Source organism: Symphalangus syndactylus, chromosome 3 (genome assembly GCF_028878055.3).
Source record: "Symphalangus syndactylus isolate Jambi chromosome 3, NHGRI_mSymSyn1-v2.1_pri, whole genome shotgun sequence".
Classification (NCBI taxonomy): domain Eukaryota; kingdom Metazoa; phylum Chordata; class Mammalia; order Primates; family Hylobatidae; genus Symphalangus; species Symphalangus syndactylus.
The window spans coordinates 39720429-39740582 of record NC_072425.2 but is presented as its reverse complement, the minus strand read 5'-3'; the positions used below and the strand labels follow the sequence as shown (position 1 = coordinate 39740582).

At 39.8% G+C, this 20154-nt stretch overlaps 1 long non-coding RNA gene across 1 annotated transcript in view; it reads right to left on the bottom strand.

Moving 5' to 3' along the window:
• The window catches only part of LOC129479068 (uncharacterized), a 51166-nt gene that overhangs the window by 28343 nt on the left and 2669 nt on the right, over nt 1-20154 (bottom strand). The window contains exon 2 of the long non-coding RNA XR_008656543.2: nt 3673-3729. This is a non-coding gene — a long non-coding RNA (uncharacterized lncRNA). The remainder of the gene's footprint in view (nt 1-3672; nt 3730-20154) is intronic.

The following is a 20154-nucleotide window of genomic DNA, read 5'->3' as shown; positions in this document are numbered from 1 at the left end:
TGGTACCAGTTCCTCCTTGTACCTCTGGTAGAATTCAGCTGTGAATCCATCAGGTCCTGGACTCTTTTTGGTTGGTAAGCTATTGATTATTGCCACAATTTCAGAACCTGTTATTGGTCTATTCAGAGATTCAACTTCTTCCTGGTTTAGTCTTGGGAGGGTGTATTTGTTGAGGAATTTATCCATTTCTTCCAGATTTTCTAGTTTATTTGCATAGAGGTGTTTGTAGTATTCTCTGATGGTAGATTGTATTTCTGTGGGATCGGTGGTGATATCCCCTTTTTCGTTTTTTATTGCATCTATTTGATTCTTCTCTCTTTTCTTCTTTATTAGTCTTGCTAGCGGTCCATCAATTTTGTTGATCTTTTCAAAAAACCAGCTCCTAGATTCATTAATTTTTTGAAGGGTTTTTTGTGTCTCTATTTCCTTCAGTTCTGCTCTGATTTTAGTTATTTCTAGCCTTCTGCTAGCTTTTGAATGTGTTTGCTCTTGCTTTTCTAGTTCTTTTAATTGTGATGTTAGGGTGTCAATTTTGGATCTTTCCTGCTTTCTCTTGTGGGCATTTAGTGCTATAAATTTTCCTCTACACACTGCTTTGAACGTGTCCCAGAGATTCTGGTATGTTGTGTCTTTGTTCTCGTTGGTTTCAAAGAACATCTTTATTTCTGCCTTCATTTCATTATGTACCCAATAGTCATTCAGGAGCAGGTTGTTCAGTTTCCATGTAGTTGAGCGGTTTTGACTGAGTTTCTTAATCCTGAGTTCTAGTTTGATTGCACTGTGGTCTGAGAGACAGTTTGTTATAATCTCTGTTCTTTTACATTTGCTGAGAAGAGCTTTACTTCCAACTATGTGGTCAATTTTGGAATAGGTGTGGTGTGGTGCTGAAAAAAATGTATATTCTGTTGATTTGGGGTGGAGAGTTCTGTAGATGTCTATTAGGTCCACTTTATGTAGAGCTGAGTTCAATTCCTGGATATCCTTGTTAACTTTCTGTCTCGTTGATCTGTCTAATGCTGACAGTGGGGTGTTAAAATCTCCCATTATTATTGTGTGGGAGTTTAAGTCCCTTTGTAGGTCACTGAGGACTTGCTTTATGAATCTGGGTGCTCCTGTGTTGGGTGCATATATATTTAGGATAGTTAGCTCTTCTTGTTGAATTGATCCCTTTACCATTATGTAATGGCCTTCTTTGTCTCTTTTGATCTTTGTTGGTTTAAAGTCTATTTTATCAGAGACTAGGATTGCAACCCCTGCCTTTTTTTGTTTTCCAGTTGCTTGATAGATCTTCCTCCATCCCTTTATTTTGAGTCTATGTGTGTCTCTGCACATGAGATGGGTTTCCTGAATACAGCACACTGATGGGTCCTGACTCCTTATCCAGTTTGCCAGTCTGTGTCTTTTGATTGGAGCATTTAGCCCATTTACATTTAACGTGAATATTGTTATGTGTGAATCTGAACCTGTCATTATGATGTTAGTTAGTTATTTTGCTCGTTAGTTGCTATAGTTTCTTCCTAGCCTCGATGGTCTTTACAATTTGGCATGTTTTTGCAGGGGCTGGTACCGGTTGTTCCTTTCCATGTTTAGTGCTTCCCTCAGGAGCTCTTTTAGGGCAGGCCTGGTGGTGACAAAATCACTCAGCGTTTGCTTGTCTGTAAAGTATTTTATTTCTCCTTCACTTATGAAGCTTAGTTTGGCGGGATAGGAAATTCTGGGTTGAAAATTCTTTTCTTTAAGAATGTTGAATATCGGCCCCCACTCTCTTCTGGCTTGTAGAGTTTCTGCTGAGAGATCAGCTGTTAGTCTGATGGGCTTCCCTTTGTGGGTAACCCGACCTTTCTCTCTGGCTGCCCTTAACATTTTTTCCTTCATTTCCACTTTGGTGAATCTGACAATTATGTGTCTTGGAGTTGCCCTTCTCGAGGAGTATCTTTGTGGCGTTCTCTGTATTTCCTGAATCTGAATGCTGGCCTGCCTTGCTAGATTGGGGAAGTTCTCCTGGATAATATCTTGCAGAGTGTTTTCCAACTTGGTTCCATTCTCCCCATCATTTTCAGGTACACCAATCAGACGTAGGTTTGGTCTTTTCACATAGTCCCAAATTTCTTGGAGGCTTTGTTCATTTCTTTTTATTCTTTTTTCTCTAAACTTCCCTTCTTTCTTCATTTCATTCATTTCATCTTCTATCAGCGATACCCTTTCTTCCAGTTGATCGCATCTGCTACTGAGGCTTCTGCATTCTTCGCGTAGTTCTCGAAACTTGGCTTTCAGCTCCATCATCTCCTTTAAGCCCTTCTCTCCATTGGTTATTCTAGTTATCCATTCTTCTAATTTTTTTTCAAAGTTTTTAACTTCTTTGCTATTGTTTTGAATTTCCTCTCGTAGCTCAGAGTAGTTTGATCGTCTGAAGCCTTCTTCTCTCAACTCATCAAAGTCATCCTCCATCCAGCTTTGTTCCATTGCTGGTGAGGAACTGCGTTCCTTTGGAGGAGGAGAGGTGCTCTGTTTTTTAGAGTTTCCAGTTTTTTTGGTCTGTTTTTTCCCCATCTTTGTGGTTTTGTCTACTTTTTGTCTTCGATGATGGTGATGTACAGATGGGTTTTTGGTGTGGATGTCCTTTCTGTTTGTTAATTTTCCTTCTACCAGACAAGACCCTCAGCTGCAGGTCTGTTGGAGTTTACTGGAGGTCCACTCCAGACCCTGTTTGGCTGGGTGTCAGCACCGGTGGCTGCAGAACAGCGGATTTTCGTGAGACCACAAATTCAGCTGTCTGATAGTTCCTCTGAAAGTTTTGTCTCAGAGGAGTACCCGGTTGAATGAGGTGTCAGTCTGTCCCACTGAGGGGGTGCCTCCCAGTTAGGCTGCTCAGGGGTGAGGGGCCCACTTTAGGAGGCAGTCTGTCCATTCTCAGATCTCCAGCTGCGTGCTGGGAGAACCACTACTCTCTTCAAAGCTGTCAGTCAGACAGGGACATTTAAGGCTGTGGAGGTTCTCGCTGAGTTTTTGGTTGTCTGTGCCCTGCCCCCAGAGGTGGAGACTACAGAGGCAGGTGGGCCTCCTTGAGCTGTGGTGGGCTCCACCCAGTTCGAGCTTCCTGGCTGCTTTGTTTACCTAAGCAAGCCTGGGCAATGGCGGGCGCCCCTCCCCCAGCCTCGTTGCCGCCTTGCAGCGTGATCTCAGACTGCTGTGCTAGCAATCAGCAAGACTCTGTGGGCATAGGACCCTCCGAGCCAGGTGCGGGACACAATCTCCTAGTGTGCCGTTTTCCAGGCCCGTTGGAAAAGCGCAGTATTAGGACGGGACTGACCCGATATTCCAGGTGCCGTCTGTTTTCCCTTTCTTTGACTAGGAAAGGGAACTCCCTGACCCCTTGCGCTTCCCGAGTGAGGCAATGCCTCGCCCTGCTTCGGCTCGCGCACAGTGCGCTTCACCGACTGTCCTGAACCCACTGTTAGGCACTCCCTAGTGAGATGAAACCGGTACCTCAAGCAGAAATGCAGAAATCACCCGTCTTCTGTGTCGCTGGGGCTGGGAGCTGGAGACCGGAGCTGTTCCTATTCGGCCATCTTGGCTCCACCCCCAGCAGCTCTAACATTTTAAGAGTCTATGCATCTATGAATGAAAGTCTGTAAGGAATAAATAATGAAAGGAACAAAATTCTCTTCCTACCTGGATTATGTATTGTTTCCTTTTTCCCCTTGAATTTCACACACATAAAATTATAGTCTAGAAGAGAACAGATAAAACATAGTTTTATTGAGCAAATAGTCACTATTTTAGTAATTGGCAAAGATTAAAACATTTCAGCAACATCTTTTTTTTTTTTTTTTTTTTTTTGAGACAGAGTCTTACTTTGTTGCCCAGGCTGGAGTGCAATGGTGTGATCTCCGCTCACCGCAACCTCTGCCTCCTGGGTTCAAGTGATTCTCTTGCCTCAGCCTCCCAAATACCTGGGATTACAGGCATGCACCACCACACCTGGCTAATTTTTTGTATTTTTAGTAGAGATAGGGTTTCACCATGTTGGCCAGGCCAGTCTCAAACTCCTGACCTCGTGATCAGGAGGCCTTCCAAAGTGCTGGGATTACAAGTGTGAGCCACCGCACCCGACCCACTTCAGCAACATCTAAATGAATAAACACAAGTCCAATCTTCTGCCTTCTTCCCGTACTTATTTGATTTCAAATAATAATTTCCATTTTCAAATGCTTTAAAAATTTTTGGTGGTCAATGGATTATTTGAAACTCATTAAATATATGAGCACCCTCTGAAACACACATAGAAAAATATACATACCCTCAAGTATCCATGCAACTTGAAGAGGTTTCCCAAACCCTAAGGACCCTGGGTTCCAGAGGAAGTTTATATTGTACTTTACGATTTAAAAAGGGCATTTTGTATCTTGCTTAACACACAACTCTGTTAGTAAAGCAATATTAACTTCATCTTACATATGAAGAAATAGGAACTTAGAAGAGTTTATCATTCATCTTTTTCCAGGAAGGTAAGAGAAAGCACTGAGGCTGCTTTTTTTCCCAGAGTGCTGATAGCCTCCCATTGCAAGGGGGATGAAAATTAAAGCCAATGTCTTGTCCAAAATAGAATCTCTAAGGAAGGACCCCTTTACTCCAATGAAGATGGGGTCCCAAAGGTTTATACCTCTCCCCTACTCCAAGGGCTACAAGAAAAATACTTTGTTGCTGAGCCTAAGAGAGAGGGAAAAGGACCGAAAAGTTTCGACAAGTTAATCATCACTCAAATTTGCAGCCTACAGACACATCACTGAATTTGATTAGTCAAAAAAATTGTCAACTTCTGAATTTATTTAAAAATTGTTCTGAATTGTTAATGCCTTTGAACACCAAATAATCAAATATATATCCACTCTAGAGGAAAACACCTTTATCCTAGATCAGAAAAAAATCCCATGTATCATTTTTCAAATAAATGAGCAGCACACAGTCAAAAATAATCAAGCACACAAGCAAGATACCATGAGCAAGAACCTTTAGAAACCACAGAACAAATAGAAAATATACCAGATTTTCACATATTTCTGATGTTGGAATTATGAGACTTAGGTTATAGAACAATATACTTAAAACAACTATGCCTATTTTTTTAATAGCTGGGGAAGGAGGTTGTGTGTGTGTGTGTGTGTGTGTGTGTGTGTGTGTGTGTTTTAATACTTGGAGAAAGCTCACTTCTGATTGGAGAAACAGTATAAGGGATAAAGTAACCTAACAAATTTGAAAAAGAACCAAAATCAATGTCTATAAATACAAATTATAATAACCAAAATTAAATACTGAATAACATTAAATATAACTGAAGACAGAATAAGTAAACTAAATGTAGATTAGAAAAAATTATTCACAATATCACAAGAGATAAAAATATGCAAACTCTGAGCATTCAGAGACATGAAGTGTAGAACAAGGTCTGATGTACACTCCACTGAAGTTCTACAAGGAGAAGGAGACAGAGTGGTTGTTAATTTTCTTATGGTTCTTTATTTTTTATTATAAAATTATTTAAGCATACATGAAAGAAAAAAGTAGATAACAGTACTATAAACCGTATATGCCTATCACCCAGACTTCACGGTTATCAAGATTTTGACACATTTGTTTATTTTCTTTCTTTATTTTTATTTCCTTCTTTGTCAAAATATGTTAAAGCCATTCCCAGAAGTCATATTGTTTTGCTTTTATAGGCAATATTTGAATACTGAATTGCTAGGAATTTTCTAAGACTAATAAAAGGTACTACCCACACAGATTCAAAAATCCCAACCATTCCCAAGCAGGATAAGCAAAAATAAATCCACATCTGGACACTATACAGAAACTTCAGAATATCAAGACAAAGAGAAACTCTAAAAAGCAGCCATGGGTTTACATAACTTGCTCAAGGCCGTGTAGCTAATAAATGACAGAGTCAAGTCTCCTTTCAGGGTCTATTTATTTCTAAATTCAGCATCTTCCCTTAATAGTACACTAAACCTCTATACTAAACTCATTGCTTGGGTATCATTCAGAGAATTGATATACTTACCTTAATAAATATATCTCTCAGTATATTTTTTCTTTTACAGTAATTTCTTCTAACCTATTTTTAGTTTTCTTATTCTGTCTTCAGTTATATTTAATATGTTATATTTACATTCTCCTTCAGAATTGGGACCAGAAAGAACTAACATTCAGTCTCTTACTGGTGGGTTTTTACCTAAGGATTAAGAGTAGGCAGAGACCCTACAGCTCAATGACTTTAAGTCTTCATTTTATAGGTGAGAAAACTGAGTCCTAAGTGAACAGACTTGGCTGAGGATAACAGCTAACATATCATTGCCCAGACATACAGGAAGCTTATGCTTGTGATGGAAACTGCTAACCATGTCCAAAATTTCTAGAGAGAGCTAGCTACACAGAAGGAATTTTTTTTGAAGTTAGAAAAAAATATTTCCTCTGATCTGAAAAAGTTGGGCCTGTCAATATTTCTTTAATTTCCTAATGAGAGAAATAAACTAGTTATCCTTAAAACAAGCAGTTGTAGAAGTAAATGAATGCCTTCATCCTGGTAAGGTTGGGAGCAATCAAAGAGTTGGTGGAGTAAAAGCCACTAACAATTGAGGATTTAAGGAACCGTGGGAGAAAACAAAGTGACATTTAATTCCAGCCTAGACCAGATATTGTTGGAAAGCGTGAGCTGTACAGAACATTTTAATCAGACTTTGTAACTTTGTATGTAAGATCAGGATTCAGTGATTGGTGAGTTGAAGATTCACCAAAAATTACCAACATTTTAAAAATAACTTCTTTTTAATTTTTAGGAGTTATACATGCTTATTACAGGAATTTTAGACAATATTGAAAAATGTAATAAATAATAAAAATTTAAAAAGATATATAAGAAATGTAATTTAAAGTGCAATAAGATTGGGTGCAGTGACTCACGCCTGTAATCCCGGCACTTTGGGAGGTTGAGGCCGGTGGATCACCTGAGGTCAGGAGTTCGAGACCAGCCTGGCCAACATGGTGAAACCCCGTCTCTATTAAAAATTCAAAACAAATTAGCCGGGTGTGGTGGTACATGCCTGTAATCCCAGCTACTTGGGAGGCTAAGGCAGGAGAATCGCTTGAATCCAGGAGGCAGAGGTTGCAGTGAGCTGAGATCGCGCCATTGTACTCCAGCCTGGGCAACAAGAGCAAAACTCCATCTCAAAAAATAAATAAATAAAAAATAAAGCACAATAAAATAAAAATAATCTATAAGTCAGTAAATAAAAGTTATATCAGTAACTAATGATACATTGCTAATGTATCATTGTTTTCTTCTCATCTTTCTTCTATGCACATAAATATGTTTTTACTATCACTGTGATAAACACCCTCATTCATAAATCTTTGACCATAATTTTGTTTATTTCCTTTGAATAAACTCTTAGAAGCGAGGTTATAAAGGTAAGAGCTTTGTACAGTTCACGATATATTACCAAACTGACTTTCAGAATGGTTGTAACAAACTACATTTCTAAGAACTTTATTCAAAGTGGAGTCCCACAGAAGGGGATTTGTTTGTTCAGCTATGGTAAAGCATATGATGGACTATTACGTAGCCACTGAAAATCATACTTTTGAATCCTATATAATGATGCGGAAAATGCTTACACTGTAACATTAGGTTAAAAAGTAGGATACAAAACATTATACACAACACGATGCCAATTTTGTTCAAAAAACTACATATACATTTAGAAAACACACATACATATACACTTAAACTGAAAGGCAAAACACCAAAATATTAATAATGGTCAGCGGGGAACACAGAGTTGTTGTAAAACAGCAGAGTTGTTAAGAGATTAGGCTTCCAATCAAACAGAGCTGTGTCTGAATCCCGGCCTGCCACTCACAAGCTCAGGTTTACAACCTTGGGCTACTTCTGTAACTTCTCTAGGATTCAGTTACCTCCTCTAAAAAAAATATGAAAAATGTGGCTGGGCACGGTGGCTCATGCCTGTAATCCCAGCACTTTGAGAGGCCGAGGAGGGTGGATCACGTGAGATTGGGAGTTGGAGACCAGCCTTACCAACATGGAGAAACCCGGTCTCCACTAAAAATACAAAATTAGCCGGGCGTGGTGGCGCACGCCTGTAATCCCAGCTACTCAGGAGGCCGAGGCAGGACAATCGCTTGAACCCGGGAGGCGGAGGTTGCAGTGAGCCGAGATAGCGCCATTGCACTCCAGCCTGGGCAACAAGAGCGAAACTCTGTCTCAAAAAAAGAAAAATGTAAAACCTGAAACTACTTCATAGGTTCACAGGAAGGATTAAAATAAATGGAATGAATGTAGGACTCCTGAGATACAGTAATCAATAAATGCTTGTTATTTTTGTCTTTTGGATAGCATGACTATAGGGGGTTTTATTGTCTTTGGTATACTTCTTTTTAAATTTTTTTAATTTTTTGGAGACAGAGTCTCACTCTGTTGCCCAGGCTGGAGTGCGGGGGCACAATCTCGGCTCACTGCAACCTCCGCTGCCTGAGTTCAAGCAATTCTCGTGCTTTAGCCTCCTTAGTAGCTGGGATTACAGGCATGTGCCACCATGCCCGGCTATTGTTTTTTATTTTTTAGTAGAGACAGGGTTTCACCATGTTGGCTAGGCTGGCTAGGAACTCCTGGCCTCAAGGAGTGATCTGCCCACCTCGGCCTTCCACAGTGCTGGGATTACAAGCGTGAGCCACCTCACCCAGCCTCTTTTGTTTACTTTTAAAAACACTTTTGTATATTTTCTAAATTAAAAGTCACCAAAACTATTATCACAGAAAAAAAATTTTTTTAAGATAATACTACTTTTTTCTTTTTTTTTTCAAGATGGACTCTCACTCTGTTGCCCAGGCTGGAGTGCAGTGGTGCAATCTCAGCTCACTGTAGGTTCAAGCAATTCTCCTGCATCAGCCTCCCAAGTAGCTGGGACTACAGGCATGCGCCACCACACCCGGCTAATTTTTGTATGTGTAGTGCAGATAGGGTTTCACCATTTTGGCCAGGCTGGTCTCAAACTCTGGACCTCAGGTGATCCACCCACCTTGGCCTCCCAAAGTGCTGGGATTACAGGCGCGAGCCACCGAACCTGGCCTGATAATACCAGTTCTTTATTGGAGAATTAAGTCATATTTCCATGTCATTGTTTCTCTCTCTGCAAAAAAAAAAAAAAAGAAAGAAAAAGTAAAATTCTAGGAATCTCTCAAGTTTTAAAAGACCTGTAGTGAAATAATAATAGTTTACAGGTATGGAGTTCTTGCTATCTGCCAGGAACTATGCAGTGGTATTCCAAGGGCAGAGCAGTGGAAGAGCCTAGTCTGGTGCAATAATAGGGGGTGAATTGTCTGCAGAGGATGTGAAAAAGCAATAAAACCTCATCTGTCTGCTTTCTATTATCACCATGTGCCCACAATTTTAAACAATGTTGGCCAGGCACAGTGACTCATGCCTGTAATCCCAACACTGCAGTCCAGCCTGGGCAACGGAGCAAGACCCTACATGAAAAAAACAAAACAAAACAAAAAGCAATGTCAGTAATAAAAATATTCTTCCTTAAAAAAATCTTTGGTTGATCTACCTTCAAAACTGTTGAATTTTAATAATGTGGTGTGTGTGTGTATATATATCTAATACTTATATTTATATGTGTGTATATATATGCTTCAAATTAGCAAACATTACTTATGTCTTACTAAGAATTATATTCTACATGGAAACAAATCCAGACAACCACTAGTTATGCATCCACCCAGACACAGGTGGACATAGCTGCATGGGGTTGCTTCAAGAGTAAGTTCATAATGGTTAGGAACTGTTCAAATTGAAGTCATTGTTCATGTCTCAAATCCCTGTCATACAATATATCTCTACACTTAAACAGTAGATATAAATAATGATAGCACAGTGGTTCTCAAGATGAAGAAGTAAAATTGGATTAATTCAATTTAATCATGCTATATGACAATTTGTACATTTAATTTGGGTTTAAAAATTTAAAAAGTGAAACAGTATAAACTGCAAGGTGTAATACCTTGTTTAGTGAGTATAAATTTCAGTTCATACAAAACATACATTTTCATTTTTAAAAATTGAAATGTATTATTTTAAATTGTTCATTGCTTCTAACTAAAGAATAAGAAAATGATGATTACTGTTAATAATTTTGTCATTCTCGTGTCAAGCATGCCAGATACACCACTGTAACCTTGCAAAGTGCTCTCCCTCATTTAATAATCATGATGCAATGTCATAGATGAGGAGTTCAGAGAACTTCTGTAGCTTGGGCAGGGTCCCACAGCTAGAATTTGCTGGACTGGTTATCAATCCCACATTTGTCTCACTCCTAAGCACAAGATTGTAACCAGTGTGTCAGGATGTTTGAGTTGCTAACAACAAAGGCAAAGTGAGGAATAAAGGTTTTTGAGCTTCAGGTTCATTTTGAAAAAGGAGCCTTGCTTCAAGGAAGTTCATTACTTTTGCCAAGAACCTTGGTTTTTAGATTGTCAATTATCTGTACCAATACTCTCCTAAGCAATTACCCAGGGGCCTGAAGGAGTTTATGCACCTTTCCATAAGAAGCAATTTACTTTCCTTTCTCAGGACAAAGAAAAAAAAAAAAAAAGAAAAAAAGGCCCATTAGCCTTCTAACAAAGGCATTTTCTCATGTCACATAATAGAAATTTAATTTTTCTCTAAATAATATTAAAATAACAAAGAGGATCTATTTTTGGAGTTGAGACAAGGATGTAATAATGAGCCAAATGGGCTTTCTCAATAGGTTAATACCTGAAGGCACTGGTGCTCACTCTGTATTACAAGTGCCTTGACATTTACTTCCTAGAGAGGTGCCAACATTTACAGTGTTTTTAAATGCAAGACTGCTCTCAAGCCACAACTTTTAATTCCAATGTGACATTATCCTTTCCTTTTCCCTGAAGTCATGAATGAGTTGTGGTTGGCAACACATGCAGAAAATTGCTGATATCAGGAAAAGGACTGGTAATAGAATCAGAGCTTAAATGCTGGAAGTGTTGGGATCAGGTTACTAAAGTCTTTCCTCTGGCAAAATTTCAACTAGAACTTTCAGCAGAAAGTCTCACTATGGAAGGCCTTACATTTCCAGGAAGGTACTTGTGTTGGCAGAAAGAGGGGCTAGAAGAAGAAATAAGAATTCAGACCTCAACATTCATTGAGGGTGTGTTATATGTCTTGAAGGCTCTCATACTTTTACCTTCACAACAATCTTATGACAGTTCTGTTTGTTCCTATTTTATAGATAGAAAAAGTGATTTTTTTTTTTTTTTTTTTTTTTTTTTGAGACAGTGTCTCACTCTGTCACCCAGGCTGGAGTGCAATGGCATGATCATAGCTCACTGCAGCCTCAACCTCCTGGACTCAAGCAATCCTCCCACTTCAGCCTCCTGAGTAGCTGAGACTTCTGGCATACACCGTCATGCTGGCTAATTTTTAAATTTTTTCTGCAGATGAGATCCCACTATGTTGCCCAGGCTGGTCTTGAACTGGGCTCAAGCGATCCTCCCACCTCGAACTCCCAAAGTGCTACTACTGCAGGCATGAGCCACTGTGCCTGGTGAAAAATTGCTTTTAGCAGAGGCTGAGGGACTTGCCCAAGGTCTCATAACTAGTAGGTGGTAAAATGGATATGTTAGCTCAATTGTCTCAAGTCTAGGGCTTTTCCCATCATGCTACAGCTGCCTCTCCACACTATGGCCACTTCCACGTCCAACATGGCATTATCAAGTTATGAAAAGAAATCACATGGACTATGGCATCAGACAGCTTGAGTTTGGATGCTAACCTTGCTACTTAATAGCTATTGGACAGTGTACAAATTATCTCTTGGAGCAGTGACAATGGCAATGCTTACCAAATAATCCACTTCTTCTACATTTCATCCCCCTTTGATAATGTGAGGACATGTGACTACTACTAACCAGTAAAATGCAACCAAAAGTGGTATGTGTCATTTCTAGGCTGAGGCAGTAAAAATTCCATGGGTAATTATCCAACACTCTCTTTCTGCAGAGAGAGGGTTGGAAGACTTCAAGTTACACAGGGTGCAGCTAAAATACCTTAGAAGGCCGGGCGTGGTGGCTCATGCCTGTTATCCCAGCACTTTGGGAGGCCAAGGCAGGTGGATCACCTGAGGTCAGGAGTTCAAGACCAGCCTGGCCAACATGGCAAACCCCTGTCTATACTAAAAATACAAAAATTTGCAGGGCATGATGGCATGCACCTGTAATACCAGCTACTCAGGAGGCTGAGGCAGGAAAATCGCTTGAACCCTGGGAGGTGGAGGTTGCAGTGAGCCAAGATCGTGCCACTGCACTCCAGCCTGGGCAACAGAGTGAGACTCCATCTCAAAAAAAAAAAAAATACAATATCTTAGAGCCTTCATAAGCCTGGACACCTGAATGACTATGTAAAGCAGACAGTATTATTGCCATCTCTCCCTCTGGACCAACTGCTGTGTCATACGTACTGTGAGGGAGAAATAAACCTTTCTCCTATTAAACCACCTAGGTTTGAGAATTAGTTTATTATAGCAACATAATACAGTCTATCAAGACTTTTATCTCTCATTTTACGAATCTCTAAAATAGTAATAATAATTTTTACTTAATAGACTTACTGTTAAGGATGAAGCGGGACTTTTATATGTTATACCTGAATACATTATCAATCTACCAAGAGGTAAGAAAAAAGTTGAATATATGGCAATCTTGGTGACCTGTTATCTCTCTTTTTCCCAAAATTAAAGGAAACTGGACTACATGATCTTCAAAGATTCTGTGCCAGCAACTGCAATGTTCTGCTACTTCTCAACTCTAAATTTCTCTTTGACCTCAGAATTTGGTAATTCAGGTGTTCAACCCAGATTTATCAGTGATTATTCTCTGTCAAAAGCTGTGCTGGGAATTGATCTCAAGAGTGGTCTATAAGAAGTGACAACCAGGGCCGGGCATGGTGGCTCACGCCTGTAATACCAGCAATTTAGGAGGCTGAGGCAGATAGATCACTTAAGGTCAGGAGTTTGAGACTAACTTGGCCAACATAGTGAAACCCTGTCTCTACTAAAAATACACACACACAAAAAATTAGCCGAGCATGGTGGTGCACACCTGTAATCCCAGCTACCTGGGAGGCTGAGACGGGAGAATCGCTTGAACCTGGGAGGCGGATGTCGCAGTGAGCCAAGATCGTGCCACTGCACTCCAGCCTGGGAGACAGAGCGAGAAAAAGAAGGGACAATCTGGATTTCCCCCGAATTTAAACTGAAGACAGGTTATGCATTTTTGGGGGATGGAGAGAAGATGGTCTAGAGAAACTTAGCATAGTTTCTCTTTCCTACTTTTGAGGAAGCCATAAATGAAACTCTCTACGAAGAAGCGTAGGGAAGCTAGTGACAGTCATGAGCAGGCCCTTCGGGAGGGGAACAGCATGTCATTTCGCTTTAGTACTCTTTGAAAATGTCTTTCTACATCCCTGCAACTAGCTGAGGGGGAGTAAGAGAGCAAAGCTGTCAGACCAGCAGCATCTTAATTATGGAGATTGGAAATATTTTATGCAATTGACACAGCCTCTCCTAAACTACATAGTATTAGGGAAAACGACTCTGTCTAGCACCAATGAAAAAGGAAGAAAGGACATCTCTGAGAAAGAACAGGTGGATTTTGACAGTTTGTCCAATAAAATAATAATAGGCAAAGAAACTCCAAAAACCAAGCTAATAGCACACTTTTCATTGCCTTACACAAATCTCTTAACAGGACTTGAGGGAAGCTGGGAATGATTGTAGCTAAGCTTCAAATTGCTAGTCCAGCAACGTATGCAGACCCTGTAGCCCACTGCCCCTCCCCATTCCTCCATGTTGTTCTGTAGCACCACACTAGGAGACAAACTATTGGAGCACTTGGGAAGTAAGTAAGTTGGTGGTCAAGTCAGGCTTAATTTCCAAGGAGTCTATGTCCTTTGCTCAGTGGGAGAAATATCAGTTAGTATCCCTGAAGTGGTACCTTGGTATTCTCAAAAAGTTCAATTACTTCCCAAGGCCTAGTAATTTCCTGCCAGGCACAGGAGCATCTGGTTCTATAAGAATTGAGGCCCATTGAAAGCATTCCGAAGACTGAAGGCTTTGGTAAGGAATATGGAAGACTCCTGTCAATCACACTTAGGTACCATTTTTCTGAATTGAACAGGGGAGGTGATGAGTAGGGGCATAGCTCTAGCACCTACTATTTTTATTATTTAATCTTTCCTCCCTTTAGTCCTCCCTGTAAGATACCACCATAGTGATCATTTTAAAGCAAAAAGCCTACTGTATTACTACTTTACTCAAAACCCTCTGATTCCTCTTATCTGTAGGAGGTACAAATTCCAAGGACTATGAATGCCAGAGGGTAATGTAGATAGGAAAAACTAGCCCCTGTCAGAAGAGACTTTAGAGAGTGTTTGAAACTGTGACAAACAGAAGAGCTCAGGCCAAGATCTCCCAACCTACATGCTCTTCTTACTGTGTGACATTGATATTTCCTCAAGGGTAGGGTTTGGAGAGCACCGATGGTCCCTTCCCTTGAATCTGAATGGGCCTGTGACTATAGCAAAAGTGATGCTATGTGCTACCTGAGGCCAGGTTATAAAAGGTAATGCAGGCTGGGCACAGTGGCTCACACCTGTAATCCCAGCACTTTGGGAGGCTGAGGTGGGCAGATCGCCTGAGGTCAGGAGTTCAAGACCAGCCTGGCCAACATGGTGAAAACCCATCTCTACTAAAAATACAAAAAATTAGCTGGGCGTGATGGCACATGCATGTAATCCCAGCTACTTGGGAGGCTGAGGCATGAGAATCACTTGAACCCGGGGGTGGAGGTTGAAGTGCTCCAAGATCACGCCACTGCGCTCCAGCTTGGGCAACAAGAGCAAAACTCTGTCTCAAAATAATAATAATAATAATAATAATAATATTAAATAAATAAGTAAAAGGTAATGCAGTGTTAGTCTGGTCCTCTAAAGATGCTCACCCTGGCCAAGTGTGGTGGCTTATGACTGTAATCCCAGCACTTTGGGAGGCTGAGGCAGGTGGATCAGCTGAGGTCAGGAGTTTCAGACCAGCCTGGCCAACATGGTGAAACCCTGTCTCTACTAAAAATACAAAAAGTGTGGTGGCAGGTGCCTGTAATTCCAGCTACTCAGGAGCCTGAGGCAGGAGAATTGCTTGAACCCAGGAGGTGGAGGTTGCAGTGAGCCCAGATTGTGCCATTGCACTCTAGCTTGGGTGACAGTGAGACTGTCTCAAAACAATAATAATAATAAAACAAATAAAAATAAGAATAATTAAAAAAAAAAAAAGATGCTCACCCTTAGAACTCAGCTACCAAGGCCTGGGCGCGGTGGCTCACGCTTGTAATCCCAGCACTTTGGGAGGCCGAGGCGGGCGGATCACGAGGTCAGGAGATCGAGACCATGGTGAAACCCCGTCTCTACTAAAAGTACAAAAAAATTAGCCGGGCGTGGTGGCGGGCGCCTGTAGTCCCAGCTACTCGGAGAGGCTGAGGCAGGAGAATGGTGTGAACCCGGGAGGCAGAGCTTGCAGCGAGCCGAGATTGCGCCACTGCACTCCAGCCTGGGTGAGAGAGCGAGACTCCGTCTCAAAAAAAAAAAAAAAAAAAAAAAAAAAGAACTCAGCTACCAAGCTGTAAGGAAACCCAGGTCACGTGGCAAGGCTCCAAGTAGGTATTCTGACTGATAGCAAACAGTCAGTACCAACCTCTAAACAGTCAGTACCAACCTCTAAGCATGAGGAAACTTCAAGATAACTCCTGCCTCATAGCTAACTGCAATCACGTGACAGCCCTCAAGCGAGAACCGCTTAGCTGAGCCTACTCTGTTCCCCCAACGGTGAGAGTTGATGACTGTCGTTGTTTTAAGTCATCAAGTTTTAGTTTGGTTTGTGATACAACAACAGATAACTGGAACATGCAATAGATCTTATTGATTTCTAAGCCTGCACCTTTGCTTAATTCATTTTAGACCTGAGAGTTCTCTTTTTCTCCCATCATCTTCACTTATCCAAAGCTATGTGTTAAGGACCGGCTGAAACACAATTTATGAAGCCTTTCCTAATCATTGCATTTGTGACCTGTTCTTTCCCTGTACTCTAGACACTGTATATGTTCTTCATGATTAACAGGTCATTCAGGAGAACCCCCTCCCTGTCCTTAATAAAATAAAATGTTTTATAATATTAAAATATTTAAATATAGTTTTTTTAAGTACATGCTTTTGTCAAAACTACAAAAAAATTCAAAAGTTATAATTCAGAACATGTCTGTCTTCTGTCTTGTTCTGTTTCACGATTGTAACTGCTGTTAATAGATTGGTACATATGCCTCACAACCTCATCTCTACAAACATGCACACACGTGCTTGCACACACACAATTTACATCACACACACACATGATTGACATGAACAGGATTCCATCATAATCCTGTTTTGTAAATTATTGTTTTTAGTTGATGGTATATTTTAGTTATGCATAGCCCATGTCATTAAATACAGATTGCTCTTACTTTTTAACAGTTGCATAGTGCTTCCTACTATTTAAGCAATTACTTAACCAATCTTCTGTTTATGGAAATTTAGTTTTCTCTCAATTTTTCCTTATTAAAAACAAAATTGTATTGCTGTTGGATATTCTCAGGGTAAGAACTGCTGGGTTAAAAGAATATACCTTTTACATTTTGATATAAATTCTTTAATTTCTCCCCAGAAAGAGGGTAACTATTTATATCACCATTAATCATGTGTAGAGTACTGTGACCTTCTCTCACACTGGTTATTATTAAGCTTTTAAATCTTTGCCAATTTGCTAGGTGAGGAATGATGTCTCCTAATTTTTAAGCGTACAGTTTTATTATTAGTAAGGCTGAGCAACATTTCACGTTTTATTAGTTCTTGTATTTCTTTCACTGTGGATTTTGTCTGTTATGTCCTTTTCATATTTCTGTGGAGTGGGTTTTTTTTTTCCTTTTTCTTTTGGTTTTAAATAGGAGCTTCTTGTGTATTATGTAAACCTTTATATAGACTTTGCAAGTATTATTTATGTCTTTGTCATTTGTATTAATTTTGTAGTATCTTTTGCATGTAGGAGTTTTAAAATGTTTATGTAGTTAATCCTATCTGTCTTTTACTATGGTATTAGGCTAGTGTTATCCAAAGAAAAGCCTTTTACAATTCCGATATTAGAAAAACTATTATTATTTTTTGACAAAATTTGGCTCAATTGCCTAGGCTGGAGTGCAGTGGTGCCATCTTGGCTCACTGCAACCTCTGCCTCCCAGGCTCAAGCCATCTTCCCATCTCAGCCTCCTGAGTAGCTGGGACTACAGATGCACACCACGATGCTCGGCTAATTTTTGTATATTTTGTAGAGACAGGATTTTGCCATGTTGCTTGGGCTGGTCTCAAACTCATGAGTTCAAGCGATCTGCCTGCCTCAGCCTCCCAAAGTGCTGGGATTACAGGTATGAGCCACTGTGCCCAGCCAGAAAAATAAACCTATTTTATACCAGAAGTTTTACAGTAAAACAACAACAACAAGTATTTTTAAAAAGTAGTAATTAATATTTAAGACAAGCTTTCCTTTGAGACATTCTAGGCATTTATAAATCTAAATACCTAGGGACTCATTGACAAAATTCATTCATTCATTGAATAAATATTTATGAAACATTCTTGGATACCAAACTGTTTTCTAGGCTTTTGGTACACAGTGGGAACTTGTCTAGTGGAGGTAAGAAAGGGTTAACAGGGAAAAAAATGTAACAGCATTTTTTAAATTAAAAAAAAAAATCAATCTTTGTGGACCTCCTTTAAGCTTATATAGCATGTGGACTTTTCGCTTTCATTACATTTAAACTATACTCTGTTCTTGGTTTAAATATCTTTCCACCCCTTAAGAATGATCTAAAGGCAAGGAGTGTACTTCGTCTTTGAATCCCAGGCACCCAGCTAGGTATTTGGTTCATTATAATGGCTCAAGACATGTACTGTTAAACAAATAGATTTCCCTACTTTACAAATTTCTTCTTTCCTTCTCAAATTAATACTCATAACCCTGCTTCCATTTCCTCTCCTTCCTCATCCCAGTATCCCAAAGTGAAAAACCAACACTAATTTTATGTTGGAAACAGCTCAAATCCCTGAGGACTGATGCTTGAGCACAGGCTACTTAATCAAAATCAAACATGCTTAGCTCATAGAAAGCAGTCAATATAAAAATTATTAAATGAATTGAATGACTACAGTATTTAAAAAAGTCATTCAGAAAAGTAGTAGGAGGAAGATACACCCCTCTAAACACAAGTTCATAATAAGCATTTTAAAGAGAATTCATACATTGTTTGATCTTGCAACAAAAATCCAAGTGAAACGACAAATAAAAGCCAGAGTTATTAATAAATATTGGAGGAACATCAACTTACAAGTGTGACCAGAAACCAAGTTGCAGAGCTAAGGACTTAAGAATTGCCAGCCTTGCTGAATACAATGTTGTCTTTTTCTGTTGCATGCCTGAGTTCGGGAAAGCTCTTTTCAGGTAAAGTGGATTTCTAACTTCTGGCTTAACTGGGAGGCTGAGATACATTTCTGCCTTCTCAAATAGAGACTGCTCTTGCCTCTCTGGTGATGAATGAACAGTTACAGCCCTTGGTTACAATTAGTTTTTGCTTTTGGAGCATCTCCCAGGGGTGGTATGTGAATGCTCAGGAGGAAGAGGTTGTGAGGCAAATCTGGAAGCTAGGGCTCTGCTGAAGCAAATATGCTCTTGTGGGATGTGGCTGTGAGCACAGTATGTGCTAAAATGTAAATAACACAGCCACAGCACCAAATGCCACGGTTTTTAAATTAAGAGGACTATTCTGAGCAGTTACAGACATATACATGTAGAGATGCATTTGTATTTCTGTTACCCCAAAACCTGAAATCATGTGAACAACGACTCAGGCTTTATAAAAATCAATGGAAAGACCATTAATTCAATGTTTTCCCTCAGTGAGTGACCAGCACCAAGACCTCCATCCGAAGCTGGAACCCTTGGAATTCACACAGCCAATTATGCAATACCAGACCACTGGGAAGCATTTCTGGCTGGCTCAGCTGGTGATCCGATTTTACCCTGCAGCACCAAGATTGATAGACCTTATAATTTTATCCTGGTTAGCGCAGATGGTTTTTACATAAGTTTTTAAAAACCTCCTTTCTCCCAAAAGAAAAAGAAAAACAACCTAAGCCCCTCCGAAGGGGCTTGCCCTGATAACATCTCACCATGGTAGATAAGTACCCTGATCACTGGCTTAAGAAAAAAAAATCCCTTTTGTGATTTCTGAGTTTGCTGTGGTTTAATTTCATTGAATGCTGTGTGTACTTGTTTATAAGAGTGAAAAGGAATAGTAATTTGCCCCTCTCTAAATCACTCCTTTTACAAGGCTTTTTTTGGGCGTGAGGGGGATGGGAAAGAGACTCATTCTTAGAAGGTACAGCATATCAATGCAAGAGCTGTTAGTTTCCCTCATGCTAACGACGAGGTATAATTTTGAAACATCACATTCATATGCATATATGGTGCATACATACATAATTGGTGTATTTACAAAGCACCTTGCAGAATCTTAGAACTCTTAGTTCTATTAACCCTTAAAGGGAAAACCAGAGTTCAGATCAGTCAAGCACAATGGACTGTGCTTGCTTTCAATTATATTCACCCATTATCTATGTCTAGGAAAGAGATCTCTAAAAAAGTAAAATACATTTTATGAAGCACTGCCACAGTCTGTTACGCATTTATCTCCTTCTACAGTTCCAATTACAGAATAAGCACTAGCTACTACATGGAACAGTAGCACTAGCCAAAAAGATTTTTCTAATCTGACAGAAATGCTCCCATATTGACTCTGCAAAGAGAAACAACTCCCCTTTCCTTGACTATAAAGAAGGAAGACAGATGGCTTCTTGTTTAGGACTGTAATTTTACTTTCAGCCTCCTCCCCGAGTTAAAAACAAGATGTACTTTTCTGGCTTTG